Consider the following 13267-nt stretch of genomic DNA (forward strand, 5'->3'; position numbering starts at 1 on the left):
CTTCCTGTGTGGTCCCCAGGACAGGAAGTGACAGTAAATCTCCCCAATGGGAACACAGCAATAAAATCCTGACAGAGGTTCACTTACCCACTCTATCCATAATTTTAAAACGTTTTGACTGCTGTTCCACTTTAAGTTATGACAAACTTTACTTTTATTAATTAATTTAATATTTTTAACTTGCCATTTTAACATTTTCTTGTAATTCTTTAATAATGTGCTTGTTTTCTTTTGCAGCATCCTGGATCCAAAGTTACAGGATGTGCCTATATCCCCAGGACCTCCTCCTACACCCCCTACACCAGTGCTAACCCCTCCAGGGCCACTTGGCTCTGACAATGAGGAGCAGGAAGATCCTGGTGATTACTGTAGAGGTGAGATGTTTAGTCAGAATTCTACTTTCTGTCTAAATAGAAATGAGAGGGAAAGCACTTCTGTAATTATATATTATCTTTAATTAAATGGCATTAACACACATGCATCACTTTACAGAGTACATACAACTATTTATTTCAGTCACTACTCCAAAGCAGCTATCATTTTAATTCTCCTATCAGATTGATACAAGCATACGTTGGCTACAATAATTTTCTCAGAAACCACCACAAAAACAAAAAGTTTGGTTTTGGGTTGTACAAGGAAACCCACTCAAACAAATGTTGTTTGTATTAGCAGGCTCAAACCAAACTTTCTGTTATATAGTTTGCAGGCTCAATGTCAGTTGTGCCAGGACTGTAAAGCTAGCTATTCATGGAGCAATATGATCATTCAGAAGCAAATTATTATACTTTGGATGACCACCCAACTTCCTCATCCACTATTCAGTGCTTATATGGTGATCCGCAAAGCTTCTAATTCACTGCCTTGTAATATCTTGCCTTGACAACTGCAACTCCCTCCTTGTTGGCCTACCCCCCTCTGCCAATCACTCCACTGGCTACCACTTCCCCAACGGATAAAATTCAAAATGCTAACAATAACCTGCCAAGCCATCTACAACTCTGCCCCAACCTACATCACCCACCTCATTTCAAAATATCACCTAAACCATCCCCTTCACTCTTCCAAAGACCTTGCTCTCCAGCTCTCTTGTCACCTCCTTGCATGCTCGAATCCAGGACTTTTCCAGAGTGTCTCCCATTCTCTGGAGCGCCCTACCCCAATCTGTCCACCTATCTCTTACTCTGTCCACCTTTAGGCGATCCTTGAAAACTCATCTCTTCCACCTCAACATAACAGATAACAGTACTTTCAATTCTTCCATTAAATCATCCAACACAAACCGTGACAGATAACAAAGAAGAAAAAAAACATACAGGAATAGATGGTGGGCTCACTCCAGTCAACAGAGTCAACATAATCAAAATAGTAAATCAAACCAACATAGAGAACATACTCAATGTAGTAAATAAAGTAAATCTTATTGCCCAAAGTGATCCAATTAGGAATGGACCAACCGTAACAGGTACAATTAAAAATAGTAGTGGGCAACAAGAAGGTAGCAAACGTTTAACCAGTAAAAGTACAAAAATTAAATGAATGTTCACCAATGCTAGAAGTCTAGCTAATAAAATAGAAGACCTTGAAGTTACAGTATATTACTCGAGGAGGACTACGATATAGTGGGAATAGCAGAAACGTGGTTGGATAGCACACACGATTGGGCTACTAACATAGAAGGGTACAGCCTATTCAGGAGGGACAGGCTGGCAAGAAGGGGGTATGTGTATATGTTAAAAATAACCTCATGCACATCTGTGACGATATCACGTCAGATGGTGGAGATGAGGTGGAATCGTTATGGCTAGAACTAGATAGAGAACTAGGATATTGTAGTCGGGGAGACACTGGGTAATAGTGATCGCAAGGTGATTGCTTTTTATATTGGGTGCAAGAAAGGGAAGGGGGATGGTCGGATGAGAAGCCTAAACTTCAGGAAAGCCAACTTTGATAAACTACGCAATATAGTGGGTGAAATCAAATGGGAGAATTTATTTCATAAACTAAACGTAGACAAAAAGTGGGACTGTTTCAAGAACAAATTAAAAAATGCTATAACCAGGTGTATACCGTTGGGTGACAAAAATAAAAGATCAAAAACAAAGCCAATATGGCTAAATAAAACGGTAAAAAACACATTAAAAAAGTGGCATTTACTAAGTATAAAATGGAGGGGACAGTATTGGCATTCCAAAACTACAAAGAATGTAATAAAAGATGTAAACTGGTAGTCCGGGCAATTGAATGTGGGAAATACATCGCCACAGTTAGTAAAAGGAACCCCACAATTTTTTATCAATACATGGGACAAAAATGGGAGGTTAGTCACAAACGACAGGGAGAGGGCAGAGGCGCTAAATACTTTTTTCTCGTCAGTATTCACAGAGGAAACAGACGGGTTTAATGTACATGATAAAACACATAATTTAACAAGAAATACACTTGAGTGATTGACGGAAACTGGGATACAACATAGGCTTAAACTACTTAATGCAAATAAAGCATTAGGACCTGATAATCTACACCCCAAGGTACTCAAAGAAGCCAGGTAATAACGAAACGATTGTTCCTCATTTTTAAGGATTCCATAACGGCTGGTAAAGTGCCAAGCGACTGGCGGAGGACTAATGTGGTACCAATATTCAACCGGAGAACTATAGACCAGTTAGTCTGACATGCATAGTATGTAAACTGTTAGAGGGAATTATTAAGGACTACTTAGTGGAATTTGTTCGGGTTAATGGCATAATAACTGATAACCAGCATGGATTTAGGAAGGACCGTTCTTGCCAGACCAACCTCCTGACCTTTTACAAAGAGGTAAGTAGAGATCTGGATGGAGGGAGGCCGGTGGACGTAGTATATCTGGGCTTTTCCAAAGCATTTGATACGGTGCCACATAAACGCTTGTTATACAAGCTAAGGGCTATGGGCATAGATGAAATAGTGTATACGTGGATAGAAAACTGGCTAAAGGAACGTGTACGAAGAGTATCGATAAATGGCACCATTTCAGACTGGGCTGGGCTTTTTAACCTGTTTATTAATGATATTGGGGAGGGAGTGAGTAGCCATGTCTCAGTGTTTGCCGATGACACTAAAATTGGGAGGGTAATGGACACGGATTTAGACAATGCAACATTACAGGAGGACCTGGATAAACTCGGGGAGTGGGCAACTGTATGGCAGATAAAGTTCAATGTCGATAAATGTAAAGTAATGCACTTTGGAGTTATAGATCGCAGATTGAAGAACAGCGTGCAGTGCCAGACTGCTGTAAACAAAGCAAGCAGAGTCCTGTCTTGCATTAAGAAGGGAATGTATTGCAGGGACGAGTCTATAATTTTGCCACTTTACAGATCACTGGTTCGGCCACATCTGGAGTATGCGGTCCAGTTTTGGTCACCGATACTCAGAAAAGATGTCCTTGAGCTGGAAAAAGTGCAGCGGAGGGCAACCAAACTCATTAAGGGGTTTGAGGACCTGAACTATGAAGCAAGGTTGTTAAAATTAAATATGTTCTCTTTGGAGGTTAGGAGATTAAGGGGGGACATGATTTTCTTGTATAAACTGTCCAATAGCGACAGCAACATTATTAACAGACTGTTCACGGTTAGCTCCGTAACAAAGACCAGAGGGCACCACCAAAAATTGGTAGAAAAAAAATTTGAACACACGGGGCGCAAGGAGTTCTTCACAATTAGAGCGGTTAGGGTCAGGAACGCGCTGCCGCAGGAAGTGATCTCAGCTAAGAGTGTGGAATCATTCAAGAAACTCCTAGACAAGTTCCTTGGTGACCGTAACATAAAGGGGGTACCAGTACTCTTAAGAGAAAAATCACATATGGACTCATATACACGCACACACCTGCTCAAACATAAATGCATACAGGCAGTAGGTTGGACTTGATGGACTTATGTCTTTATTCAACCTCACATACTATGTAACTATGTAACACAATTATTACCTATTGTATCACTCGCCCTTCCTACTAGATTGTAAGATCTCATGAGCAGGGCCCTCCTACCTCCTGTACTGAAATTGTATTGTTAATTGTATTGTCTCTCTCAATTTTGTAAAGCGCTGCGCAAACTGCTGATCAGCTGATCGAGGGATGCTGGCCAGAGAGCAGCACCTACTGTGCAAATTCCGTCTGGTCCTTCAAGAACCGGCTGAAATTTGCACAGTGTTTATTATCTGTAATATCCGTCTCTTTAACCGATACCGATAATTAGAAAATAAGTCAATATCTATCGGTCCCGATTATCGGTAGATCCGATAATCGGTTGACCCCTAGCTCACACAGTGCCTGGACTAGATCTGAAGCAGATCTGCAAACTCAGTGCAATTGGATTTTGCCATGTTCAGGCTGCCTTCAGAGTAAAGAAAAAAAAAGCCCATCAGGGCTTTCAGGTGCAGACAAAAGAAAACAACGTTAGGCAAAAGAAAACAACGTTAGGCAAAAGAAAACAACGCACTGGAACAAGGCAAAAATGCACTGCACTGCATGGTGTGAACATCTCAGTTTAAATCAAACCAGTACTAAGAAAGTATGACAGCTACTATTGCTGGACTTTCCTTTTGAATACACTAGTTCCATTGCTGTCATTGATGTCCAGTGGTTTCAGTACTTTCTTAGTCACTGAACCCAAAGACATATGCAGATTAAGAAGTGCTGGCTTCGCTCTGACTCTCTTAATCCACATACTTGTTTGGGCTCACTGGCTCAGAATGTATTCATGCCAAAGACAGCTAGGCAGCTAGAATTCTCAGAAGGAGGTCAACAATTGGAGTGTTTCTTTCTCTCAGTACAGGTTTCCTTTAAAGGATAAGTTCACCTTCTGCATCACCTTTTGCAAAAATTAAAGAAATGCATAATTTATAATGTATAAAAAAATATGCATTTCTGTAATATTTGCATTCAAGCCTGGAATCTTGTTCACAGCTGCAAAGCTCAGGCTTCTGCATATTTTCAAACTGATAGAGCTTGTATAGATGAAGAGAGATGGTGGAAGGAAGGCTGGACTTCAAACTGCAATAAATCACCTCATACTGCGTCCAGCCATCCTCCCATCCTTGGTCAAGGTAGAGCTGCCCATATTCCCGCATCTACCTAGAGGGAAGACGGCTGGTCAAGTGATTTTGGTACTTTAGAAAACGTTTTTTAATTCATGCGGATATGAAAAAGATATTGAAGGTATTTTAAATGTTTTTATTTGTACACATACTATTTGTTTATTCATTTTTTTAGAGGGTGCATTATACGAATGTTACATTGTTGGATGATAACAGTGTATGATTAGTATTTTATGTTTTGAATATCTTTGTGATATATACAGTAGCTGATTTGTTTCTATTTTCGTTCACTGAATTTGAAGTAGGTGGTCTGCAGCTATAAATATTTTGATTATCGTTCCCAATAAGAATATTAATATAGACAAGGTTTTTAGTGAAACACAGGGAGATAATTGATTAGAAGATTTAAATGGCACAGTGGTATAGTGGTAGGCACCTTTACCTTGCAGCACTGGGGGTCTCTGGTTCAAATCCCAGTCAGGACACTGGAGCAAGGAGTTTGCATGTTCCCCATGTACTTGTGTGGGTTTCCTCTGGGTACTCCGGTTTCCTCCTACACTCCAAAGACATGCCGGAAGGTTAATTGGCTCCTGTCTAACTCGGCCCTAGTATGTGTATGCATGCATGCATGCACATACAGTATTTTGCGCTCCATAAGGTGCACCGGACCATAGGATGCAGGGAGGTCTGGTGCGCCTTATGGAGCACTGAACAGACCGGAGCTTCTGTACAGAAGCTGTGACAGAAGCTGCAGTTAGTGACTGCTGAGAGAGGTGGCGCTGTGATTACATCGCCACGGTCTCAGTGATCACACAGAGCAGATGTGGGGGCTCTATGGTGATTATAACACAAAAGAGAAAAACTGGTTTTTGAGAGGTATTACACCACAGCTTCAAGTTTTTGTATACAAATTAATTTTATTTAACATATGCTATAAATGCATATAAAAAACAAACAAGTGGTTGCAACAAGACCTAAAACGAGATAATTAAATAAGAAGCATAGACCCATACAAACATTCTGTACATGTCCATTAAAATCAGTGAGTGTTCATTTGAAAATCAGTATGTCCAATCCCTACACGTTTTGCAGCTTAGCTTCATCAGGGGATTGTGGACTAATCACCCGCTGGGAGTAACTGGATATGGGTAGAGCTCCCTGTACGGAGTGCGGACGGGGATTTGATTCCTCCGACATAAACACTCCGCCCAGATCTGTCACGGGGACCTTCGGGGCCACGACGCGACGGTGGTCCTAGGACGCAACGGTGGTCCTAGGACGCAACGGTGGTGACCTACAAGCAGGGGGCATTAAGGCGGCTGCAGGAGACTTTGCGACCGGACTGACCGGATCGACCAGACTATGCATTCCTTTTACATGTTCCACGATTAGAAGTGACAGGTTTATGGAAGTTGAAGCACAACAATATTACAGCTAAGATAAGCATAGGCAGTCCTGCCTTTCTGCTCAGACCTGGAACCCCTCCCATCGTGGCCCCGAGGTCCCCGTGACAGATCTGCCTTTGTCGCTTCCCCATGCCTGGGCTGCCTCTCTATCACTCCCTGTGCCCGCGCCGCGTCTCTTGGGCCCCTCACCCTGTGCCTGTGCTGCCTCTCTGTTGCACCCCCTCTGTGGCTCTGCTGTTGCCCCATTGCCCTGCTAATGCTCCGTGAGCCCTCTTCTACCGGCAGTAGAAAGCCTGCATCAAATCTCCCATCCAGCGGCTGGGAGAAATAGCCAGCCTGCTATTGCCTATTTTGAATTTCAATAGCAGGCTGGCTATAGCACCCACCCACAACCTGCTGTCATCCGTCAGAGGAGGACCTTTTTCCTTGGGTCCCTCCTCTGCGAATTGACAGCAGGCAGTGGGTCGGTGTAATAGCCAGCCTGCTATTGGCTATTGCAATTTGAAATAGCCAATAGCATGCTGGCTTTTGCTCCCAGCCACTGCATGCTGTATTTACATTCAGCTGCCTCAATAGGCAGCTGTCATTCCCCAGTGAAGTGGAAAGGTGATACTAGGGGTCTAAAAAAACCCTAATGTCACCTTAAGCATAACCTGCCACCTCCAATGTGCTATCACAACCCACCCCCCCCTCCCCTAATAAATTACTAAAACCCCCATACGTTAAAAGAAATGCAAAAAACAGAAGAACTCAAAAATGGGGAAGTACGCCTCCCAACTGCAAAATACCTCAAAGATTCTGAGGTCTAGATTACAGGGTGGGTGGAAACCTCTCCATATAAACATGTGAATTAAATTAATATGCAATAATGTGTTTTAAAAGGGCAGATATTTCCCCACATTCCTTAATGTGCTTATATGAACAAATAAGTAAATAAATGAATTGAATTGGCCCAAACTGTGAGCAGCTGGGACAATTAATACAGTTCATAGATTTGTGAAGACTTGTGTGTAATCTTATATTCAAACCTCATATATAGTGACAATGCTTCCCACTCACCAGATCCCCTCGATCAACTCACAATTAGTGAAATAAAATCTTCTCTCCACAAAACGATCAAAACTCCGCACCGAGTTGTCTTTCACTTTCCAAACTCCTCCACAGATGTATCCAATATGTATCAGTCATAGACCGCAACATCGTATCTTTTCATATAAGAGCACGCTCTCTCCTATATTCGGCACTTGTGTACAATCACAATTATCATAGTAATTGGTGAAAGCACCGGTATATACTTCCGGCACCGGATGCACTAACGGTGTATACCGGAGCTCCTTCCCCGCCACATCCATTCCGTACATATCGCGTCTGAACCACGTCAAATCGGACACCCGGATCAACTCTCCACACCCCACTGGTCATGGACAAGTTCGTGGCTCGTTGTCAGCCGGTCCACTGTGCTCTCTCCGCTCTGTCCAGCCCGGCGATCACACAGCTCGAATCAGTGGCCTTGGACGAAACTGAAGTCGATGCTGTAGGGACACTGGGTGAGTCTGCTATACCATCTCCCCAAGCCCCCATTGATTACCAGCAGCTGGCGGCTACTGTGGCTTCTCACTTGAGATCAGAAGTCGGCACCATCATAGCGGATTCCCTGACACTACATATGGGGCCTATCACAGCCGCCTTGGAGGCACAGACATCCAGGATGTAGGCCCTAGAGATCCGTGTTAGCGAGCTGGAAGACCATGCCACTTGGTCTGATCTCATGCTGACGATAAAAAAAGTTTTAATATCTACAGGACAAGGTAGATGATCTAGAAAACAGATACGCAGAAACAATCTCAAAATTATAGTGATCCCTGAATCGATTATGCCTAATGATCTACAGCATTTCTGCTCCTCCATTGTCCCGCAAGCCATGGGCATCACGTCTACCTGCGCAGTGGAAAGGGCCCACAGAATAGGCCCCCCCAAAGATCAGGAAAGACTCAGGCCAGTCATTGTCAGATATCTAGACCACTTGGACAAGCACCATATCCTGCAAACCTACAGGAGGCAATGCCAACTGGTAGCGGGCGGTCACAAGTTACTGCTTTTTGCTGATTATTCTGCAGAACTGTCTAAACTACGTCACTTTTTCCATGAGGTGTGTCAAACCCTGGTGAACAGGCCGATCAAGTTTGTCTTGGCGTACCCAGCAATCCTGCGCCTATCGGACCCAGATGGCAATCAAATCCATTTCACGTCTGCTACTCAAGCCAAGGTATATGTGGACAGACACCTGTCCGCCCCTATCGTGCAGTCCAACTCCCCACTTAAGAGTCCACCTCGGAAGAAGAAGGCCTGAATCTCAAGTTGCCGCACAATTCTTCTCTCTACACTAAGTGGTCTAGTTGAATGGGCGGTTACACGGCACAGTGTGCCCACACTCCACTATCTTTGACGTGTGTTCCTAAGTACTTAACAGCTTTTTTATTCTTTTACTCTACATGTTCCGAGACTCTTTTCAATAGTGGCGCGGCGTAGCAACCGGACGTTGTCAACCCCGTGATCTCCATGGCTCTCAGAGGGGATTACCTTTCCCCCAACGCTGATGGCCAGACCATCGCACACCACCATCCGGAAAAAAGGAAGTCCCTGACAGGTTTATGTTACTACATGACTGTTTTCATGTTTGCTTTGATTATAGACTTCATAGTTTCTGCTCTGCCGGTTAAGAGCAACCGTACCTATACAGCCATGTGGATGAAGACCTCTCTCGACACTCTCTTCAAAATCCTAGTGACTAATGGGTCACGCCTTTCATCACAAGGTATAGTGGGTTCCATGACTCAGAGCCGTTTCTCTCGCACTAGGACACAGGTAACAACTCGACTTTGTCTTTTTTTGGTCTATCACAACCTCATTGTCATGCTATCACCTCGGACTATATGGGAACCACCTTAAAAGTGTCCTCCTGGAATTTCAAAGGACTAGGAGACAAGTGTTACGTCACCTTAGAAAGCATAAGGTGGATATTGCACTGTTACAAGAAACCCACCTTCTTCGAGAGGACATCGTCCGTCTTAAACAATTGTGGGTGGGAACAGCGGTGTGGGCACCCTCAGTGGGTCGATCTGCGGGGACGGCAATACTTATCAATAAAGACTTACCTTACTCTCCTAACAACACGACATGGAGGGGGGTCGGTGGTCCCACCTTACTGTACAGATTGGGCAGGTTACGTTTGAGATATGTAATATATATGGCCCCAATGTGGACAACAAGCCTTTCTTTGACAAGTTATTGTCTCGACAATCTCCTTCTGCCCCTGATACATATGTCCTATTTGGTGAAGATTTCAATGCAGTCCCGACTACCCTGGAAGATCGTTCCTGGACCAAGGAGGCGCCCCTCTAATGCCACCCTTGTTCAAGACCATAATTTCTCGGCTATGATCCAAGCGGGAGGCCTTGTAGATATTTGGCGATTTCTTCACCCATTGACTCGTGAATTCACCCACTTCTCCCATGCCCATGACTCTCTCTCGCGCCTGGACTTGTTTCTCATCTCATCCAACCTGGTATCAAAGGTGTCCTCAGTGACTATAGAGGATATGGTCATCTCAGATCAATCCCCGGTAACAGTTGACATTCAACATTCTGGCCTACCCTCCAGACCAGTGGTGTGGCGATTCCTGTCTTATGTAGCTACTGATGATACGTTTTAGGCACATCTAGCCTCGTGGTGGGGTGACTATGTTTCTGATAATGCTTTGCACATTGAAGATCCTATTCTGTTTTGGGAGGCGGCAAAGGCAGGATTCTAGCTTATGTCTCCTCCCAAAAGAGACAGACCAGACAGAGGTATGTAGAGACGTGCACAGCGGCCAGAACGGCATAATTGATGTATCGACAGGATCCTTCCCCTCGCGCCAGATCCGAATGGACTCAGGCTAAGCAAACATGTGACCATTGGATTGCCCAATATGACCTTCAAAGTCGATCCCACAATGAGGTAGAACGTTTTAATTTTGGAAACAAATCCGGGAAATTATTGGGAAATGTAATCCGGAGAAAAAACGCTCCACCCCACACACTGACTCTCGTCAATGACAAGGGTGAGATCTCCGCGGATCCCGATAAGGTTTGTGACACATTTCGTACCTTTTATCAATCCTTGTATGCAGCTGACACCGGAAACCTCCCCGCGGGGTCCTCTTTTCTGGACTCCCTCTCCTTACCTTCCTTGTCCGCTGCAGACCTGGATCAAATGACTGCTGCAATAACACTTCAGGAAGTGCAGGCAGCTATTCACAACTCCCATGGTTCGAAAGCTCCTGGTCCTGATGGATTATCAGCCAAATTCTTTAAGTCCATAATCAAACACATTTCCCCTACCCTGGTATCCCCCATATTCTACACCAAGGTTGCTACCTATCCACGTTTAGTACTGCCTACATCACATTATTGTCTAAGAAGGGGAAGGATCCCACACTCCCTAGCTCATATTGTCCTATCTCCCTGCTTAATTTTGATGCCAAACTGCCTTCCAAAATCATGGCAAGCAGACTGGCCGCTGTGCTGCCTCATCTTGTCTCACCAGACTAGGCGGGTTTTGTGACCGGTCGCTCCGCTGTATTGAATGTCAGGAAAATACTTACTGCTTTGGAGGCAATATGGTTGTCGGGGTCCTCTCCCGGTCCAATGGCCCTCTTGGCCCTGGACGCGGAGAAGGCCTTCGACAACGTAAACTGGTCTTGGCTCTCACTGGTTATGAAAAAATATGGTTTCTAAGGGATGTTTCTAAAATACATTTCTACTATGTACAGTTCTCCTTCTGCACAGATATATACCTCATTGGCCCTTCCTTTCGCTTATATAAGGGAACCCGTCACAGCTGTCCTCTCTCTCCTATTCAATCTGGCTATAGAACCCCTGTCCCGATCCTTGGCATCCTCTCGAATCTTTACTGGTTACCAATCGGTCCCTATGACACCAAACTGGCCTTATTTGCAGATGATATCCTGCTACTCCTATCTGATCCACTAACCAAAATCTCGAAAATCCTTGACCACATCACCCATTATGGCTCCTTCTCTGGCCTCAGAATCAATGTCAACAAAAGCGATCTCCTATCTCTAACTCAAGACAAGACTTTTATAGCAAACCTTTCCCGCACATACCCCTCTTTGTTGATACAAAAACATTCCATCACTTACTTAGGGATCTCCATTCCTCGCTCTGCCAGAGATTTATATGACTTGGACTATAAACCAATCATAAATAAAATAGTCCAAGAATTGCGCACCTGGAAGGACTATCCTATCTCCCTTCTGGGTAGATGTCATCTTATAAAAATGGTTAGCTTTGCAAGGTTACTTTACCCTCTTCAGACTATACCCCTTCTACTGAAACACAAAGATTTCCAAACCCTCCATAGCGCCTTCTCAACATTTCTTTGGAGAGGAAAAAAAGCAAGAATAGCCTTCCAAAAACTCCAACAGCTGGTAGGGAATATAGGCACTAATCTCCCGAACATTTGGGCATACAATATAGCCAGCCTATTCCATCATATACGGGATTGGATGCATGATACTACATTTTTAACCAATACCCCTCTCGAGGGATATTAGGGATACTATCCTTCTCAGGGACACCGTGATAGCATGGAGAGAAATCAGGAAAGTCTTCCGCCTGCCCACTGTGATCTCCCCATTGATCCCCCTCCCTGGTTTTTGAACCGGGTACTGACTCTAGTGCCTTCCGAACGTGTGCGGTCAAGGGTATCTCGGTCCTTGAAGATCTCTTTAATTCCCAAGGACATCTCAAGACCTTTCAGGACCTCCGAACCCAACACCGTCTCCCCGCCACCCATATTTTCCCGTACATGCAACTACGCCACTTCATCTCCCGCCACCTTACTCTACCGTGGCGAGAAATAGTTCACTCACCTATCACTCCTTTACTCTCCTCCCCCCTTATTGCCCGGACTGTGACGACCTTTATACTGGAGTCCTCCAACTCGGTAGCTAGCAGGGTCTTGTCCTGTATTAAAAAGGGGATGTATTGCAGGGACAAGTCTATAATTTTGCCACTTTATAGATCATTGGTTCGACCTCATCTGGAGTACGCGGTCCAGTTCTGGTCACCAGTACTAAGAAAAGATGTCCTTGAGTTGGAAAAAGTCCAGCGAAGGGCAACCAAACTAATTAGGGGTATGGAGGACCAGAGCTACGAGACGAGGCTACTAAATTTAAACATGTTCACATTAGAGGTGAGGAGATTAAGGGGGGATATGATTTCCATGTACAAAATGTTTAATGGTGGTAGCAACATTAGCGATAAACTGTTTAAAATTAACTCCGTTACAAAAACTAGAGGCCATCACCAAAAATTGGTGGAAAAAAAATTCCAGCACAAGGGGCGAATGGGGTTCTTCACAGTAAGAGCAGTTAGGGTCTGGAACTCACTGCCACAGGCGGCGATTTCAGCAAATAATGTGGAATTGTTCAAGAAACTTTTGGACGATTTCTTAAGGGACCGTAATATACAGGGGTACGGGTACTCCTAGAATGAGATCCTAATAGGTTGGACTTGATGGACTAATGTCTTTATTCAACCTCAAATACTATGTAACTATGTAACATCCCATATTCAGCGCTGGGCATAATTTCTGAACATGACCACAGAAGACACGCATACGATAGTGGTGCACAGATGGTGACAAATTCGGAAAGCCATAATTAATGAATCCTGGCGTGAGATATATTTTAAAGTAGTACATAGAGCATACCATGCTTT

General features: G+C 44.1%; 1 long non-coding RNA gene across 1 annotated transcript; it reads left to right on the top strand.

Annotated features, from left to right (window-relative positions):
* The first annotated feature begins 242 nt into the window (after nucleotides 1–242).
* Nucleotides 243–12110, top strand: LOC108796452. Its single transcript, XR_001941802.1, has 3 exons — nucleotides 243–374; nucleotides 3688–3689; nucleotides 12100–12110. It is a non-coding gene; the product is annotated as an uncharacterized LOC108796452 (long non-coding RNA).
* The last annotated feature ends 1157 nt before the right edge of the window (nucleotides 12111–13267 follow it).

The sequence above is a fragment of the Nanorana parkeri genome, unplaced genomic scaffold (assembly GCF_000935625.1).
Source record: "Nanorana parkeri isolate BGI_ZX_2015 unplaced genomic scaffold, ASM93562v1 scaffold1118, whole genome shotgun sequence".
Lineage (NCBI taxonomy): Eukaryota > Metazoa > Chordata > Amphibia > Anura > Dicroglossidae > Nanorana > Nanorana parkeri.